The 18,680-nt window shown below is 44.9% G+C and overlaps 2 protein-coding genes across 3 annotated transcripts in view; both read left to right on the forward strand.

Annotated features, from left to right (window-relative positions):
* Positions 1–18,680, forward strand: part of LOC114647766 (XK-related protein 6-like) — a 388,816-nt gene that overhangs the window by 287,396 nt on the left and 82,740 nt on the right. The gene's annotated exons all lie outside the window — the stretch shown is intronic.
* The window catches only part of clic5a (chloride intracellular channel 5a), a 1,193,419-nt gene that overhangs the window by 281,300 nt on the left and 893,439 nt on the right, over positions 1–18,680 (forward strand). The gene's annotated exons all lie outside the window — the stretch shown is intronic.

An 18,680-nucleotide genomic window follows, 5' to 3' on the forward strand; every position in this document is an offset into this window, starting at 1 on the left:
CCTGGTTTTCACAAGACACAGTCCTTGGAGTTCTACCCAAAAAGTTCAGTTTTTGTCTCATCAGACCAGAGAAGCTTTTTTCTCAAGCTCTCAGAGACATATGAAATGCAAAAATTTACAACCCAGTTGTTACGCGTTTTCTGAAATGCGTGTATATTTCCAAGTCAGTCTACCTGAGTTGCTCCTCACTGGCGTCCGCGGTTTTCTGCGTGCAGATCCGACAAGCTCATCTTTGAGCACTTGCTGTTGCAGGCGTCCAAATTTGCAGATGTTCTGCACCCTAAATAATTTGCAATCAGTGTGTGACTAGTATTCAAGGTACAATAAGCTACAATAAAGACAATTTATTTCTTGTATGGTCCAAAATCACACAAGGAATCCCTCAATCAGCTTTGCCAGGCCCTGCGTTTTGACAGGAGTATGACTGGAGAATTAACATTAACACTTTGACTACTAAACTTGAGTTAACTTGAATTATAGATGGATATAAAATATATGGATATACTATAGAAGGTGGAGAACAGCCCGGACACAGACAGGTAGACATCATTTTGTACCCAACACACGTTTATTTACAAGTTCTATTTACAAAGTTCAAGTGCACCACAACCCACTGACTCCCCAAAGTCCAGGCCAACCACTATGCCTCACTCTTCAGGCCACCTCCGTGTCTCCTCCTGAGACCTTGTCCAACTGCTCTCCCGACTCCAGCCTCCTTGTGAAGGGAGGCGGCCCCTTTTATTAGCACCCGGATGTGCTCAAGGTGTGTTCCGGCAATCTCCCACGAACACTCCCCAGTGTGGCGGAAGTGCCGGCTGCGTACCCAGAAGCACTCCGGGTGTCCCCACTCGTCTTCCCCCCAGCACTTCCGGGTGTGGCGGAAGTACTGTGGTCCAGGAACCCACAGGCATGGGGGCGGCCCTGGCGGTGACCACGGGTCCCTACAGGACTGAACTTCCAAGCTCTGTACCCGTGGCCCCCAAAACAACCAGGGTGGTCGCCCCCATCGTGGTCTGGAGGATGCGCAAGCCCTCCTCCGCTCTTCCTGGACATCCCGGCTGGGCTTGGTCCCCAGCTGCGTGCCACAAAGGATATATAGATGCCTGTCACAATATTCATAGGTAACAGATGTAAACAGAGGATAATGGACATCTAATAGAAGAATAAAAAATCAGCTTGGCGTCACAGAACAGGATATTTCACTTTCAGTCAGTTTATTCTTATTAGCCGTATTTTGGATAACATTTATTTACGTATGTTGAACCCAACCATCTGAATATCTCACTATTATTAGCCTCTCAGCATAGCGAAGCTTAAATGAAAACTGCAATGTTCTATTGTAAGACATTGTATAAGATCTAAATTATTAGACAATGACAATGACAGTGAGACCTGGAAGGGCGTGATTGGGAGGAATGGCCCCCCCGATCTGAACCTGAGCGGTATTTTGTTATTGGACTTCTGTGCCCATCACGGATTGTCCATAACGAACACCATGTTCAAGCATAGGGGTGTTCATATGTGCACTTGGCACCAGGACACCCTAGGCCTCAGTTCGATGATCGACTTTGTGGTCGTGTCGTCGGACTTGCGGCCACATGTCTTGGACACTCGGGTGAAGAGAGGAGCGGAGCTGTCAACTGATCACCACCTGGTGGTGAGTTGGCTTCGATGGTGGGGGAGGATGCTGGTCAGGCGTGGTAGGCCCAAACGTGTTGTGAGGGTCTGCTGGGAACGTCTGGCAGAGCCCCCTGTCAGAAGTAGCTTCAACTCCCACCTCCGGCAGAACTTCGACCACGTCCCGAGGGAGGTGGGGGACATTGAGTCCGAATGGGCCATGTTCCGTGCCTCTATTGTTGAGGCGGCTGACCGGAGCTGTGGCCGTAAGGTGGTCGGTGCCTGTCGTGGCGGCAATCCCCAAACCCGTTGGTGGACACCGGCGGTGAGGGATGCTGTCAAGCTGAAGAAGGAGTCCTACCGGTCCTTTTTGTCCTGTGGGACCCTGGAGGCAGCTGATAGGTACCGGCAGGCCAAGCGGAATGCGGATTTGGTGGTTGCTGAGACAAAAACTCGGGCGTGGGAGGAGTTTGGGGAGGCTATGGAGAACGACTTTCGGACGGCTTCGAGGAGATTCTGGTCCACCATCCTGCGTCTCAGGAAGGGGAAGCAGTGCAGTGTCAACACTGTATATGGTGGGGATGGTGCGCTGCTGACCTCGACTCGGGACGTTGTGGGTCGGTGGGGGGAGTACTTCGAAGACCTCCTCAATCCCAATAACATGCCTTCCAATGTGGAAGCAGAGCCTGGGGACTCAGAGGTGGGCTCCCCCATCTCTGGGACTGAGGTCACCGAGGTGGTCAAAAAACTTAAAAAACTTGGTGGCAGGGCCCCGGGGGTGGATGAGATACGCCCGGAATTCCTCAAGGCTCTGGATGTTGTAGGGCTGTCTTGGTTGACACGTCTCTGCAACATCGCATGGACATCAGGGACAGTGCCTCTGGACTGGCAGACCGGGGTGGTGGTCCCCCTCTTTAAGAAAGGGGACCGGAGGGTGTGTTCCAACTACAGAGGGATCACACTCCTCAGCCTCCCTGGAAAAGTCTATTCGGGGGTCCTGGAGAGGAAGGTCCGTCAGATAGTCGAGCCTCGGATTCAGGAGGAACAGTGTGGTTTTTGTCCTGGTCGCGGAACAGTGGACCAGCTCTACACCCTTAGCAGGGTCCTAGAGGGTGCATGGGAGTTTGCCCAACCAGTCTACATGTGTTTTTCCTAACTTTTTCATTTTCTTTTTCTTGGTGAATTGTTTGCAAGGTTTTCACTCTTGTGTGTAGTGGCATCTGGCCACAGCAGCCGTAATGGCTGCGAATTTAAACGGTTGAGCCGCCGCCATGGGATAAAACTTCTTTGTGATGTTTTTTTCCCCTAAGAAAGTGCGGTGTTGGCGGTAGGCACTGTGATCGGTTGTGAGAATATTAAGTCCGCCTCACGAATGAACGGCTCGATCGTATTATTTTTGAGTTCTGTCGATCTGGTGCAGACAATTGTAGAGAAGGGTGTAGTGATCGATGGCTCATTCGTGCAGGTGTCTCCGTTGGCGGCGCCGGCACGTAAAGTAACTTTATCAAATGTCCCCCCTCATTTTTGAGAAATGAGACGATAGAAAAGGAATTAGTGCGTCACGGTCGTTTGGTGTCAAAAATCCGCTATATTCCTTTGGGGTGCAAGTCTCCGGAGTTAAAACATGTAATGTCTTTTAGGAGACAAGTTTACATGGTACTCAACAGAATGGATGAATGTTGCTACGAGGTTTAAAATTGATGGTTTCGATTATGTGATTTTCCTGAGTTCGGATGAAATGAAATGTTTTGGGTGTGGAAGTGAGGAGCATTTGGTTAAAAATTGTCCAAACAAAGTGAACAGAGCAGTTGCTCGTGATAACCTACATGTAATTCGTGACGATTTACAAGATCGACCTTTAGTACTCAATGGTAATGAAAACACAAAGACACCAGAGGAAGCGCAGGCCGAGGAGAGTGTCAATGTTTCTGAACTTTTAAATAAGGAAAATGAGTTGCTTAATGGGGAGATGCACAGACCAGTATCGATGAGAGTTGTCGGGGATGAAAGTGCAGCACTAGATTCTGCTACAGCACAGGGAAGTGTGTGGGGAGAGATCGAAATGGAGGAAGGGGACGATAACGCCCCTGAGCAATACGATGGGTTTAAACGGCCTGCTAAAAAAAGACAAGCCGGGGAGGAGGAAGGAACCGCGCGAAAACGCAGTAATGTTACAGCTTGTGCTGCTGAGGAAGGCGAGGGTCCTGCTGCAGCCCCACCGGTTACACAGGGCAGGTACGCGGCCCTAGCTGAGGCAGACAGTGAAAACGCGGCTGGGCTGAGTGAGGGAGATGAGGAGGCGGAGGAGGAGGAAATGTCGGATAGTTCAACTGTGTCTGACCTGCAAGAATGTAAAGGCAGAGGGGGGTACAGTGCACAAAGTATTAGAACTTTTGTGATGGAAACTGAGGGCAGAAGAGAAGTAGATGTGACCGATTACTTTCCTGATGTGGAACTTTTTATCTCATCAATACAAAGCCTAAGAAAAGAAAAGTCCTCATCTGTCCTGTTTACTGATAAAGAGCTTCTCAGATTAAAGAATCTGTCAAGCAGACTGAAGAAACAGTTAAAACAAAATAAGCAATAATGGAGAGGACAACTGGAACATTTACAAGGTCCTGTATATACTGGGAACTGTGGTTTATCTTAAATATTTTTATACTTTCTGTTAACATGGCTTGCTTTAATGTAGGAAGCTTGAATATTAATGGTGGAAGAAATAATAATAAGAGGTTGGCTTTTTTTGAATTCATAAAGCAAAAAGATTTAAAAGTTATCTTTGTACAGGAAACTCATATAGACAGCACAAATCAATGGGAGTGGAGTAGGGATTGGAAAGGGGACATTTATTTCAGTAATGGTTCGAATATTAGTGCTGGAGTAGCCATTTTGTTTTCCAAGAACTGTCAAGTAGCTCTTTGTGATGTTGAAGAAATAGTGAAGGGGAGGCTGCTCAAAGTGCGTGTCAAAATTCAAGGCAATTCTTTCACTTTTATTAATGTATATGCCCCGAACGATGGAAACGAGAAGATTGCTTTTTTTTAAGAAGTTGGAGGGTGTTCTGACACAATGTGGCACACATGAAGTTCTAGTTCTAGGTGGGGATTTTAATTGCACCCTTGTTACACAAAAAGATAGGAATAACGGGCTGGAGCCGCATACACGCTCAGCACAGGAATTAGAGAGAGTTGTGAGTGGGACAGGACTGGAAGATGTGTGGCGAAATAAAAATGGGGACACTAGGCAATATACATGGGGGAGGATGAATGGGGGGATTATTTCACTGGCGAGGCTCTGTTTCAAACACCATATCGGTTTATTTAAAAACTGTCATATTACCCCTGCTGGGTTTTCAGATCACAGTTTGGTGTCTTGTTCTGTGATCTTAAGTGATTATAAGCCTCGTAGTGCCTACTGGCATTTTAATACGCTCCTCCTTCAAGATCAAAGTTTTAAAGAGTAATTTAATTTTTTTTGGGAAAGCTGGAGACTCATGAAGAAGGAGTTCACCCGTTTACAGCAGTGGTGGGAGGTTGGGAAGACCCACATTCGTTTATTATGTCAGGAGTACACCAGAAATGTCACAAAGTCACTACAGTCTGACATGGAAATGTTAGAAACTGAAATAATTCAGATTCAGCAGCTTTTAGAGCAGGGTCCAGATGTCCAATTATTAGAAACCCTTGGGATTAAAAAGAAGGGCCTTGCCAGCTTATTGGAAACAAGGGCTCGGGGGGCTCTAGTGAGGGCGAGATTCCAACAGATAACTGACATGGATGCACCAACCCAGTATTTTTTTGGACTTGAGAAAAAGAACTCTCAATGTAAGATCTTGCATTGCATAAGACAGGATAATGGTGAGGAGACTCAGGACCCCGGTGAGATAAGGCAGGCGGTACGGAGGTTTTCTGAGACTCTTTTTGCAACAGAGGAAGGTGAGGCTGAGGAACAGCAGACCTTCTTGAAGGATTTACCGCACTTTCGTGATGCAGACTCTGAAGAGCTGGAGAAGGAGTTGTGCCTAAGAGAGCTCACTGCTGCACTGAAGGAGTTGAATAATGGAAAAGTCCCAGGAATTGATGGCATTCCAGTGGAATTTTATAAAGATTTCTGGGATGTTATTGGTTCCGATGTTTTGGAGGTGTTCATCCACAGTATAAAAACAGGTGTGTTACCTCAGAGTTGCCGCAGGGCGATAATAACACTACTGCCAAAAAAAGGTGACCTACAAAATATCAAAAACTGGCGGCCTGTGTCCCTCCTTTGTGCTGATTACAAAATCCTGTCAAAGGCGCTAGCTAACAGATTGCGAACTGTTTTAGCTCAGGTGGTGCATCCTGATCAGAGCTATTGTGTCCCTAATAGAATGATTTTCAATAATATTTTTTTAATTCGAGACATTTTGGCAGCATCTAAACTCTTTAATTTTCAGATTGGTCTTATTTCTATCAACCAAGAGAAGGCCTTTGACAGGGTCAGGCATTCATATTTATGGGAAGTGATGAAGGCTTTTGGGTTTGGGGACCGGTTTGTTAAATATATTCAGCTATTATATAGTGACATTTCTGGTGTAGTTAAGGTCAATGGTGGTTTGTGTGAACCTTTTGCTGTCAGAAGAGGAGTCAGGCAAGGGTGCCCCTTGTCAGGAATGCTCTACGTGTTGGCCTTGGAACCTTTTCTGGTTAAACTGAGAGGAGTGTTGACTGGTCTCTCATTTTCATGTTGCACTGCAGAGCCTGTTAAGGTTTCAGCATACGCTGATGACATCATTATCATCATTAAAAATCAGGAGGACGTTGACATTTTGCTTCAATGCCAGAGATCTTTTGAAATTGTTTCCTCAGCTAAAATAAACTGGGGAAAGAGCAGTGCTATCTTAGTGGGAAACTGGACTGGTTTAAAACCACCACAACTGGTTGGTGGCCTGCAGTGGTCATCTGGAGGGCTGTTATATTTAGGAGTGTTTCTTGGGGATGAACACTTCATACGAAAGAACTGGGATGGAGTACTGCAGAAGGCGAAGGATCGGCTTTCACGGTGGAGGTGGATTCTACCTCAGTTATCCTACAGGGGCAGGATGCTCATCATTAACAATCTCATAGCTTCAGGACTGTGGCATAAATGCATTTGTTTAGAGCCTCCTGCACAGCTGCTTCAGAGTATTCAGGAAGTTTTAATCAACTTTTTTTGGGATGGCCTGCATTGGCTTAGGAGAAGTGTCCTGTTTCAGCCACTGGATGAAGGTGGGCAAGGAATTATAGATGTGGTCGGAAGAGTTGCTGCATTCCGGCTACAGACTATACAGAAATTGTTGTATCCTTCTGAGCACCAACCGTGGATGGATTTTGCACTTCGTTTTTTTGATCACATTGAACACCTGAGATTTGGAAAAACTGCCGCTATGCCAGGTGAATAAATTTGAGATGTCAGACTTACCAGACTTTTATAAGAGTCTTTTTAGAGCCTGGCAGATGGTGACAATTAAAGGGGATGAGGACAGCCTGTCATTGTTCTGGGTTTTGGAAGAGCCCATTGTAAACAATCTGAAGTTCAGTAGTTCAGTGGGACTGTCTCAAACTTTTACTAATCATCTTAAAAGTGGAGGCTGTACAAAACTAAAAGAGTTTATTGACTGTGAAAATTTCTGTTGGAAGAATGCAAAAGAAATTGCACAACAGATTGGAGTGCGGTCACTGCGAGTGGTGCAGACTTTTTTAACACAAATAAAGGCTTCACTGTCAGCTGAGAGCTCGGCACTCCTGAGAGACATGTTCAATGAACGGACTCATCCACCTGAGGATCCTGAGTTTCCACCACTTTTGGTATCTCCTGTGGGTGACTGGACAACGGTGGAGCAGAGCAAATTTCTTTCAGTGCAAAGGCTGATGGACTTGCCTTTGCCAACGGCTACAGGGAAACAAATGTACTGGATGTGCGTAAAGGTGAGACACCGAGACTCCCTGAGGACGATACCAGACACTCCATGGAGGAGACAGATCAGATGCACAGAATTCTCAGAGCCAGCCTGGAGGTCGCTATACAAGCCACCATTGACCAGTAGGGTGGGAGATTTACAGTGGAGGGTCTTACATGGGATCTTAGCTGTGAACTCCTTCTTGTCAATTATTATGCCAGGGGTGTCTGACAGTTGTTGCTGTGGGGAAAGAGAAACCGTGTTACACTGCTTTATGTTCTGTACAAGGCTGGAGCCATTGTTTAATTTAATAGAGAGGCTTGTTGGGGGATTGGAAATGGTGGACACCAGGGTGGGCTTTCTGTTCGGGTTTAAAACAACAAAAAGAAATGGAAACAATGTAAATTTGGCAAACTTTATCATGGGGCAAAGTAAATTAGCCATTTGGAAAACCAGAAAGTACAAAATTGTAGAGAGTGGTTTACAAGATCCGATTGTAGTTTTTAAAATACTGTGCATCAGTCGCATTTTGATAGATTTTAATTTTTACAAATCCACAAAGAATCTTGACAAGTTTAAAGCAATATGGTGTGTGAATAGTATATTATGTGACTGTATTAATGAAGAACTGCGGTTTGTTTTTTAGGGGAGGTTTGTGGGTTCAGTTGTGTTTTTCCAAAAATATTTAACATGAAAATGTATTTATAATAATATAATGTGTAAGTTGTTGTATAGTTGACTGGTGTTTTTTTTTTCTGTCAATAAAGTTTGTTTTTAAAAAAAAAAAAAAAAAAATCTATCTATCTATCTATCTATCTATCTATCTATCTATCTATCTATCTATTATATAGTGCCTTTCATATCTATCTATCTATCTATCTATCTATCTATCTATCTATCTATCTATCTATCTATCTATCTATCTATCTATCTATTATATAGTGCCTTTCATATCTATCTATCTATCTATCTATCATATAGTGCCTTTCTATCTATCTATCTATCTATCTATCTATCTATCTATCTATCTATCTATCTATCTATCTATCTATCTATCTATCATATAGTGCCTTTCTATCTATCTATCTATTATATAGTGCCTTTCATATCTATCTATCTATCTATCTATCTATCTATCTATCTATCTATCTATCTATCTATCTATCTATCTATCTATCTATCTATCTATCATATAGTGCCTTTCTATCTATCTATCTATCTATCTATCTATCTATCTATCTATCTATCTATCTATCATATAGTGCCTTTCTATCTATCTATCTATCTATCTATCTATCTATCTATCTATCTATCTATCTATCTATCTATCTATCTATCATATAGTGCCTTTCTATCTATCTATCTATCTATCTATCTATCTATCTATCTATCTATCTATCTATCTATCTATCTATCTATCTATCTATCTAATTTAACCTCCTGATTTTACTTTAGCATCAGGAGAGAACTGACTGTTTCACTGTGGCAGTCAATGTGTTATCATTTGCTGGTTCAGGATACAAGTCAGTACACATTCATATTAGATTTTTATAGATTGCAAAATTAATTTCAACAGTGAAGGAAAAAAAACAAAACAAAATAGAATATGAGGCAAAGCTTTGAATGGTGTCATTTTAACCTGCTGCCTGAGCGCAGTTTTAGAAGCCTGTAAAAGGAGTAACATATGGCGGCTGACGCAGCTGGTGTGGACTCCTCAGTTCATTTGCACCATCGTGACTTTTCTCTGGCATTGCTCTGACATTGGTGGGTTGCTTATGCCCACCCAGAGACAGCACCTATGACTCCGTTTTGGTTTGGCTAAGTAACGGCAACAGCACTCAAAGTTAGCTTGATGTAACATTTGACCTATAGAAAGAACAGTTGGGAAGAAACCTCTGATTTGTGTGTAAGTGCTCGTGTGACAGAGGCTGCCATCCTGTGACTTAATCTAGTTGCTCGGTGTCAAGTGGACCCCTAAGAGCTCATTACTGCTGCCTTCTCCAGCCCAGCAATCATAGAAGGAATGAGAAATCAATCTGCCGCCTGTCTGCCTTCGTGGTGATCAGCATACTGTGTCTTCATTACTAAGCCATATGAAATCATCGGCGGCGTGGGAAGGTGTTTTCTCAGCAGGCCTACAACCTGGCAAAAGAGAGCACACATCAGAGATTATGAAGGTGGCAGCAGGGTCAGGAATTCTCACTTCAATCTGGTCCTGAGTCCCATACTTTTTTTATTCCGTTGTTGTTATGAATCAAAACAGTAGATTCAATCTTTTTTACTCATGAATTGATTTTTTCAAGTAATGCATTTATTTATTGTTAGTGGTATTGTTATTACAATGATATCATCCTGGTGCTGCTACTTTACACTTTTTTATTTGGCTGCAGCAGGTGTTTTAATTTGTAACACATGACGTGCCACAGCTCATAGTGACTGCCCAAGGGTGGAATTGGAGTTCACCGACAGTCAGTGCGTTTACGGGTGAAGGTGAATAACCGCTGGTTTCTTAACAATCCACATTTACATGCACAACTAATCTTCTGGCTCGTTCTCGGTTTCATTATCAACAGTTCTGGGTTCAAGCCTGCCAGGGACTGTGGAGCAAACCCAGACCGTCACAAAGCCTGAACCCCATTTTGGGGCTGTGCAGGTGTAGCTGCGGGCCTTTTGAGTTTGGGGGCCAGGCTGCCTGGGGGTAAGTCCTAGTTTGTTTTTTCTTTATTTTGAGGCCTGCTCAATCTTTTGCTGTTGCAACATCACTAAGTGTTGTGGACCACGTGATTGTCATGCCTTGCAAATCCTGACATCATCGTGCAGAAATTATTTAAGATGTTAGTAAAATGTAACAGTTCTATACTTCTTCTTTTGTCCGCTCTCATTTAGGAGTCGCCACAGTGGATCATCCGTCTCCATCTATCGCCGTCTTTTACATGCTTTTCTGCCACACTGGCTGCCTTCATGTCCTCCCTCACCACATCCATAAACCTCCTCTTTGGCCTTCCTCTTTTCCTCTGGCGGTTCCATCCTCGACATTCTTTTCCCGATGTACCCCTCATCTCTCCTCTGCATGTGCCCAAATCTTCTCAATCTCACCTCTCTCACTTGGTCACCTTTTGGTCCCTCTAATATCCTCTTTTCTAATCCTCTCTACCCTTCTTACACCGCACGAAAATCGTAGCGTCTTCAGCTCCGCCACTTCCAGCGCTGCCTCCCGTCTTTTGTCAGTGCTACCGTCTCCAAACCACACAGCGTAGTTGGTCTCACTACCATTTTCTAGAGCTTTCCTTTCACTTTTGCAGAAACTCTTCTATCATTAATCACTCCTGGACAGGGCCGGATTAAGACCCTTAGATGCCCTAAGCACTAAGCCATTTTGGTGCCCCCCTTACACTAGTAATTCAAAATATTAAAACAATAACAAACTAGAAAATAATATTTTATTTTATTATCGAAAATTTGAAATTAAACAAAACAAAACCTGTAGAAATTGACTTTAACCCCAAAATTGATTTAAAAATTTATTTTGTGCGGTACGGCTTTTCGATAAAGATCTGATCGCTTTTTTATCATTACTTGAAGAGAAAATGGCATGCGAAATTTTACAAATTTTAACGTTTGGGGTCGATTTTAAAGGTTTTTTTGAAATGTACGGTTTTCATTTTGACATGAAAACCGTAGATTTACCATTTTGATTATTTCATTTATTTATGGCTTTTGTGTCAAGTTAGCAAATCTATTTACACATATGGGTGGCGCAGTGGTAGCGCTGCTGCCTCGCAGTTAGGAGACCCGGGTTCGCTTCCCTGCGTGGAGTTTGCATGTTCTCCCTGTGTCTGCATGGATTTCCTCCCACATTCCAAAGACATGCAGGTTAGGTGCATTGGCAATCCAAAATTGTGCTTGGTGTGTGTGTGTGTGCCCTGTGGTGGGTTGGCGCCCTGCCCGGGGTTTGTTTCCTGCCTTGTGCCCTGTGTTGGCTGGGATTGGCTCCAGCAGACACCCATGACCCTGTAGTTAGGATATAGCGGGTTGGATAATTGATACATGGATGGATTCATTTAGTACATACAGTGGTGTGAAAACTATTTGCCCCCTTCCTGATTTCTTATTCTTTTGCATGTTTGTCACACAAAATGTTTCTGATCATCAAACACATTTAACAATTAGTCAAATATAACACAAGTAAACACAAATGCAGTTTGTAAATGGTGGTTTTTATTATTTAGGGAGAAAAAAAATCCAAACCTACATGGCCCTGTGTGAAAAAGTAATTGCCCCCTGAACCTAATAACTGGTTGGGCCACCCTTAGCAGCAATAACTGCAATCAAGCGTTTGTGATAACTTGCGATGAGTCTTTTACAGCGCTCTGGAGGAATTTTGGCCCACTCATCTTTGCAAAATTGTTGTAATTCAGCTTTATTTGAGGGTTTTCTAGCATGAACCGCCTTTTTAAGGTCATGCCATAGCATCTCAATTGGATTCAGGTCAGGACTTTGACTAGGCCACTCCAAAGTCTTCATTTTGTTTTTCTTCAGCCATTCAGAGGTGGATTTGCTGGTGTGTTTTGGGTCATTGCCCTGTTGCAGCACCCAAGATCGCTTCAGCTTGAGTTGACGAACAGATGGCCGGACATTCTCCTTCAGGATTTTTTGGTAGACAGTAGAATTCATGGTTCCATCTATCACAGCAAGCCTTCCAGGTCCTGAAGCAGCAAAACAACCCCAGACCATCACACTACCACCACCATATTTTACTGTTGGTATGATGTTCTTTTTCTGAAATGCTGTGTTCCTTTTACGCCAGATGTAACGGGACATTTGCCTTCCAAAAAGTTCAACTTTTGACTCATCAGTCCACAAGGTATTTTCCCAAAAGTCTTGGCAATCATTGAGATGTTTCTTAGCAAAATTGAGACGAGCCCTAATGTTCTTTTTGCTTAACAGTGGTTTGCGTCTTGGAAATCTGCCATGCAGGCCGTTTTTGCCCAGTCTCTTTCTTATGGTGGAGTCGTGAACACTGACCTTAATTGAGGCAAGTGAGGCCTGCAGTTCTTTAGACGTTGTCCTGGGGTCTTTTGTGACCTCTCGGATGAGTTGTCTCTGCGCTCTTGGGGTAATTTTGGTCGGCCGGCCACTCCTGGGAAGGTTCACCACTGTTCCATGTTTTTGCCATTTGTGGATAATGGCTCTCACTGTGGTTCGCTGGAGTCCCAAAGCTTTAGAAATGGCTTTATAACCTTTACCAGACTGATAGATCTCAATTACTTCTGTTCTCATTTGTTCCTGAATTTCTTTGGATCTTGGCATGATGTCTAGCTTTTGAGGTGCTTTTGGTCTACTTCTCTGTGTCAGGCAGCTCCTATTTAAGTGATTTCTTGATTGAAACAGGTGTGGCAGTAATCAGGCCTGGGGGTGGCTACGGAAATTGAACTCAGGTGTGATACACCACAGTTAGGTTATTTTTTAACAAGGGGGCAATTACTTTTTCACACAGGGCCATGTAGGTTTGGATTTTTTTTCTCCCTAAATAATAAAAACCATCATTTAAAAACTGCATTTTGTGTTTACTTGTGTTATATTTGACTAATGGTTAAATGTGTTTGATGATCAGAAACATTTTGTGTGACAAACATGCAAAAGAATAAGAAATCAGGAAGGGGGCAAATAGTTTTTCACACCACTGTAATTGTACAACCCCAAATCAGAAAAAGTTGGGACAGTGTGGAAAATGTGAATAAAAAAAGAAAAAAGCAAGTTATAAATTCTCCTCAAATTTTATTTCATTGCAGACAGTATGAACACAAGATAATTCATGTTTTTTTTGTCAACATCATTTGATTTGTAAATAAATATCCATTCTTGCCATTCAGGCTTGCAACACATTTCAAAAAAAGTTGGGATGGGGGCAATTAAGGGGTAGTAATGAGGTATAATAACTAAATTATGATGTGATTTGAAACTGGTGATGTTAACAGGTGATTGCAATCATGATTCGGTACAAAAGCAGCATCAAGGAAAGGCCTACTCCTTTAGGAGCAAAGATGGGCAGAGGATCGCCAGTTTGCCACCAAGTGCGGGCAAAAATCTTTGAAATGATGAAGAAAAACGTTTCTCAAAAACAGATAGGAAGAGATTTGGGCATTTCTCCCTCTACAGTGCATAACATAGTGAAAAGAATCAGGGAATCTGGAGAAATTACCGTGCGCAAAGGCCAAGGGCACAAGCCTAAACTGAATGGCCGTGATCTCCGAGCCCTCAGACGGCACTGCATTAAAAACCGTCATTCATCAATAAATGATATAACTGTGTGGGCTCAGGACTACTTCAGGAAGTCACTCTCAAGCACTACAGTACGTAGTTACATTAGGAAATGCCAGCTAAAACTGTACTGTGCCAGAAGGAAGCCCTACATAAATAGTGTCCAGAAGCGCCGTCGACTTCTCTGGGCTCGGAGGCATCTGGGATGGTCCATTGTGCAGTGGAAACGTGTATTGTGGTCAGACAAATCGGTTTTTCACATCTTTTTTGGAAGAAATGGACGCCGTGTGCTGCGGACCAAAGAGGAAAAGGACCATCCAGACTGTTACCAGATACAAGTCCAAAAGCCAGGGTCTGTCATGGTATGGGGTTGTGTCAGTGCCTTCGGCAAAGGTAACTTGCACTTCTGCGATGGCACCATCAGTGCTGAGAAGTATATCTCAGTTTTGGAGGAACAAATGCTGCCTTCAAGACGACGTCTTTTCCAGGGACGCCCATGCTTATTTCAGCAAGACAATGCCAAACCACATACTGCACGCATAACAAAGGCATGGCTGCGTAAGAAGAGGGTGATTTGTCTCCTATAGAGAATGTTCGGCGCATTTTGAAACGAAAAATGCGTCAACGAAGACCCCGTACTGTTGCGCACCTAAAACGTTGTTTGCAGGAAGAATGGGACAAACTAACACCTGCGACACTTAGTCACTCGATTTCTTCAATGCCTAAACGTCTTTTAAGTGTTGTTAAAAGACAGGGGAACTGTACAAAGTGGTAAATGCTGTACTGTCCCAACTTTTTTTGAAATGTGTTGCAAGCCTGAATGGCAAGAATGGATATTTATTTACAAATCAAATGATGTTGACAAAAAAAAAATGAATTATTTTGTGTTCATACTGTCTGCAATGAAATAAAATTTGAGGAGAATTTATAACTTGCTTTTTTCTTTTTTTATTCACATTTTCCACACTGTCCCAACTTTTTCTGATTTGGGGTTGTATTTCATGTATGTTTTTTCGCAACGGCATATGATATTAATTTTTGTAAAATCATTTGGAATCGTTTAATTGAAATAAAAATGTCTATATGTTTACAGAATGTTTCATTTAAGTGATGCACTATTGCTAACTTTTTTATCATTTTGCAACGGTGAGAATGCTTATTCACTTTATTTTTTGTAGAAACTTCCAACACTCAAAAACGTCTAGGTGTGGGTAGTAGAAGTTACTACTGGGATATCATGGAGGCAAAATGTAGTGGGGGCAAAATGTGCCAGGGACGATATGTGAGGGGCAAAATGTGCTGGTGCGAAATGTCAATCAATTATCCAACCCACTATTTCCTAACTACAGAGTCACGGGGGTCTGCTGGAGCCAATCCCAGCCAACACAGGGTGCAAGGCAGGAAACAAACCCTGGGCAGGGCGCCAGCCCACCGCAGGACACACACATGCCAAGCACACACTAGGGACAATTTAGTATCGCCAATGCACCTAACCTGCATGTCTTTGGACTGTGGGAGGAAAACCACACAGACACAGAGAGAACATGCAAACTCCACACACTTGAGGACCCGGAAAGCGAACCCCAGGTCTCCTTACTGCGAGGCAGCAGCGCTACCCACTGTGCTACCGTGCCGCCTTTTTGCACCGTGACTAAACCTAATATCAACTTTCTAAAATTTCACTATGGCAGAAAGGATTTCCTATATATGTTTACAGAGCTTTTCATTTAAGTGATGCACTATTGGTAACTTTTTTATCATTTTGCTACAAAAATGTATAAATTAGGAAAGTCAGTTTTGAACATGGAGAATGGTTATTCACTTTTATTTTTTTCTAGAAACTTCCAACACTCAAAACATCTGGGTGTGGGTATTAGAAGTTACTGGGGTGGGGGAGAAATATCATGGAGGCAAAATGTAGTGGGGACAAAACATGCCGGGGGCAAAATGTGAATGGTGAAACGTGCCAGGGGCGAAATGTGAGTGGTGAAATGTGCCAGGGGTGAAATGTGAGGGGCGAAATGTGAGAGGTGAAACATGCCAGGGGCGAAATGTGAGAGGTGAAACGTGCTGGGGGTGAAATGTGAGGGGCGAAATGTGCCAGGGGTGAAATGTGAGGTGCGAAATGTGAGAGGTGAAACGTGCCACGGGCGAAATGTGCCAGGGGTGAAATGTGCCAGGGGCAAAATGTGAGGGGCGAAATGTGCCAGGGGTGAAATGTGCCAGGGGCAAAATGTGAGGGGCGAAATGTGAGAGGTGAAATGTGCCAGGGGCGAAATGTGAGGGGTGAAACGTGCCAGGGGCGAAATGTGAGAGGTGAAACATGCCAGGGGCGAAATGTGAGGGGCAAAATGTGAGAGGTGAAATGTGAGGGGCGAAATGTGAGCAGTGAAACGTGCCAGGAGCGAAATGTGAGGGGTGAAACATGCCAGGGGCGAAATGTGAGGGGTGAAACATGCCAGGGGAGAAATGTGACGGGTGAAACGTGCCAGGGGCGAAATGTGAGAGGTGAAACGTGCTGGGGGCGAAATGTGAGGGGCGAAATGTGAGAAGTGAAACGTGCCAGGAGTGAAATGTGAGGGGTGAAACATGCCAGGAGTGAAATGTGAGGGGTGAAACGTGCCAGGGGAAAAATGTGAGGGGTGAAACGTGCCAGGGGCAAAATGTGAGAGGTGAAACGTGCCGGGGGCGAAATGTGAGTGGTAAAATGTGCCAGGGGTGAAATGTGAGGGGCGAAATGTGAGAGGTGAAATGTGCTGGGGGCGAAATGTGAGGGGTGAAATGTGCCAGGGGTGAAATGTGAGGGGCGAAATGTGAGAGGTGAAATGTGCCAGGGACGAAATGTGAGGGGTGAAACGTGCCAGGGGCAAAATGTGAGAGGTGAAACGTGCCAGGGGCGAAATGTGAGAGGTGAAACGTGCTGGGGGCGAAATGTGAGTGGTGAAATGTGCCAGGGGTGAAATGTGAGGGGCGAAATGTGAGAGGTGAAATGTGCCGGGGGCGAAATGTGAGAGGTGAAATGTGAGGGGTGAAACGTGCCAGGGGCAAAATGTGAGAGGTGAAACATGCTGGGGGCGAAATGTGAGTGGTAAAATGTGCCAGGGGTGAAATGTGAGGGGCGAAATGTGAGAGGTGAAATGTGCTGGGGGCGAAATGTGAGGGGTGAAATGTGCCGGGGGCGAAATGTGAGAGGTGAAATGTGCCAGGGACAAAATGTGAGAGGTGAAACGTGCCAGGGGCGAAATGTGAGAGGTGAAACGTGAGTGGTGAAACGTGCCAGGGGCAAAATGTGAGGGGCGAAATGTGAGAGGTGAAACGTGCCAGGGCAAAATGTGAGGGGCAAAATGTGAGTGGTGAAATGTGCCAGGGGTGAAATGTGAGGGGCGAAATGTGAGAGGTGAAATGTGAGTGGTGAAACGTGCCAGGGGCAAAATGTGAGGGGCGAAATGTGAGAGGTGAAACGTGCCAGGGCAAAATGTGAGGGGCAAAATGTGAGAGGTGAAACGTGCCAGGGGTGAAATGTGAGGGGTGAAACATGCCAGGGGCGAAATGTGCCAGGGGTGAAATGTGCCAGGGGCAAAATGTGAGGGGTGAAATGTGCCAGGGGCAAAATGTGAGGGGCGAAATGTGCCAGGGGTGAAATGTGCCAGGGGCAAAATGTGAGGGGCGAAATGTGAGAGGTGAAATGTGCCAGGGGCGAAATGTGAGGGGTGAAACGTGCCAGGGGCAAAATGTGAGAGGTGAAACATGCCAGGGGCGAAATGTGAGGGGCAAAATGTGAGAGGTGAAATGTGAGGGGCGAAATGTGAGCAGTGAAACGTGCCAGGAGCGAAATGTGAGGGGTGAAACATGCCAGGGGCGAAATGTGAGGGGTGCAATGTGCCAGGGGCGAAATGTGAGAAGTGAAACGTGCCAGGAGCGAAATGTGAGGGGTGAAACATGCCAGGGGAGAAATGTGACGGGTGAAACGTGCCAGGGGCGAAATGTGAGAGGTGAAACGTGCTGGGGGCGAAATGTGAGAAGTGAAACGTGCCAGGAGTGAAATGTGAGGGGTGAAACATGCCAGGAGTGAAATGTGAGGGGTGAAACGTGCCAGGGGAAAAATGTGAGGGGTGAAACGTGCCAGGGGCAAAATGTGAGAGGTGAAACGTGCCGGGGGCGAAATGTGAGTGGTAAAATGTGCCAGGGGTGAAATGTGAGGGGCGAAATGTGAGAGGTGAAATGTGCTGGGGGCGAAATGTGAGGGGTGAAATGTGCCAGGGGTGAAATGTGAGGGGCGAAATGTGAGAGGTGAAATGTGCCAGGGACGAAATGTGAGGGGTGAAACGTGCCAGGGGCAAAATGTGAGAGGTGAAACGTGCCAGGGGCGAAATGTGAGAGGTGAAACGTGCTGGGGGCGAAATGTGAGTGGTGAAATGTGCCAGGGGTGAAATGTGAGGGGCGAAATGTGAGAGGTGAAATGTGCCAGGGACAAAATGTGAGAGGTGAAATGTGAGGGGTGAAACGTGCCAGGGGCAAAATGTGAGAGGTGAAACATGCTGGGGGCGAAATGTGAGTGGTAAAATGTGCCAGGGGTGAAATGTGAGGGGCGAAATGTGAGAGGTGAAATGTGCCGGTGGCGAAATGTGAGAGGTGAAATGTGAGGGGTGAAACGTGCCAGGGGCAAAATGTGAGGGGCGAAATGTGAGAGGTGAAACGTGCCAGGGCAAAATGTGAGGGGCAAAATGTGAGAGGTGAAACGTGCCAGGGGTGAAATGTGAGGGGTGAAACATGCCAGGGGCGAAATGTGCCAGGGGTGAAATGTGAGGGGCAAAATGTGAGAAGTGAAACGTGCCAGGAGCGAAATGTGAGGGGTGAAACATGCCAGGGGTGAAATGTGCCAGGGGAG

The sequence above is a fragment of the Erpetoichthys calabaricus genome, chromosome 3 (genome assembly GCF_900747795.2).
Source record: "Erpetoichthys calabaricus chromosome 3, fErpCal1.3, whole genome shotgun sequence".
NCBI lineage: Eukaryota > Metazoa > Chordata > Cladistia > Polypteriformes > Polypteridae > Erpetoichthys > Erpetoichthys calabaricus.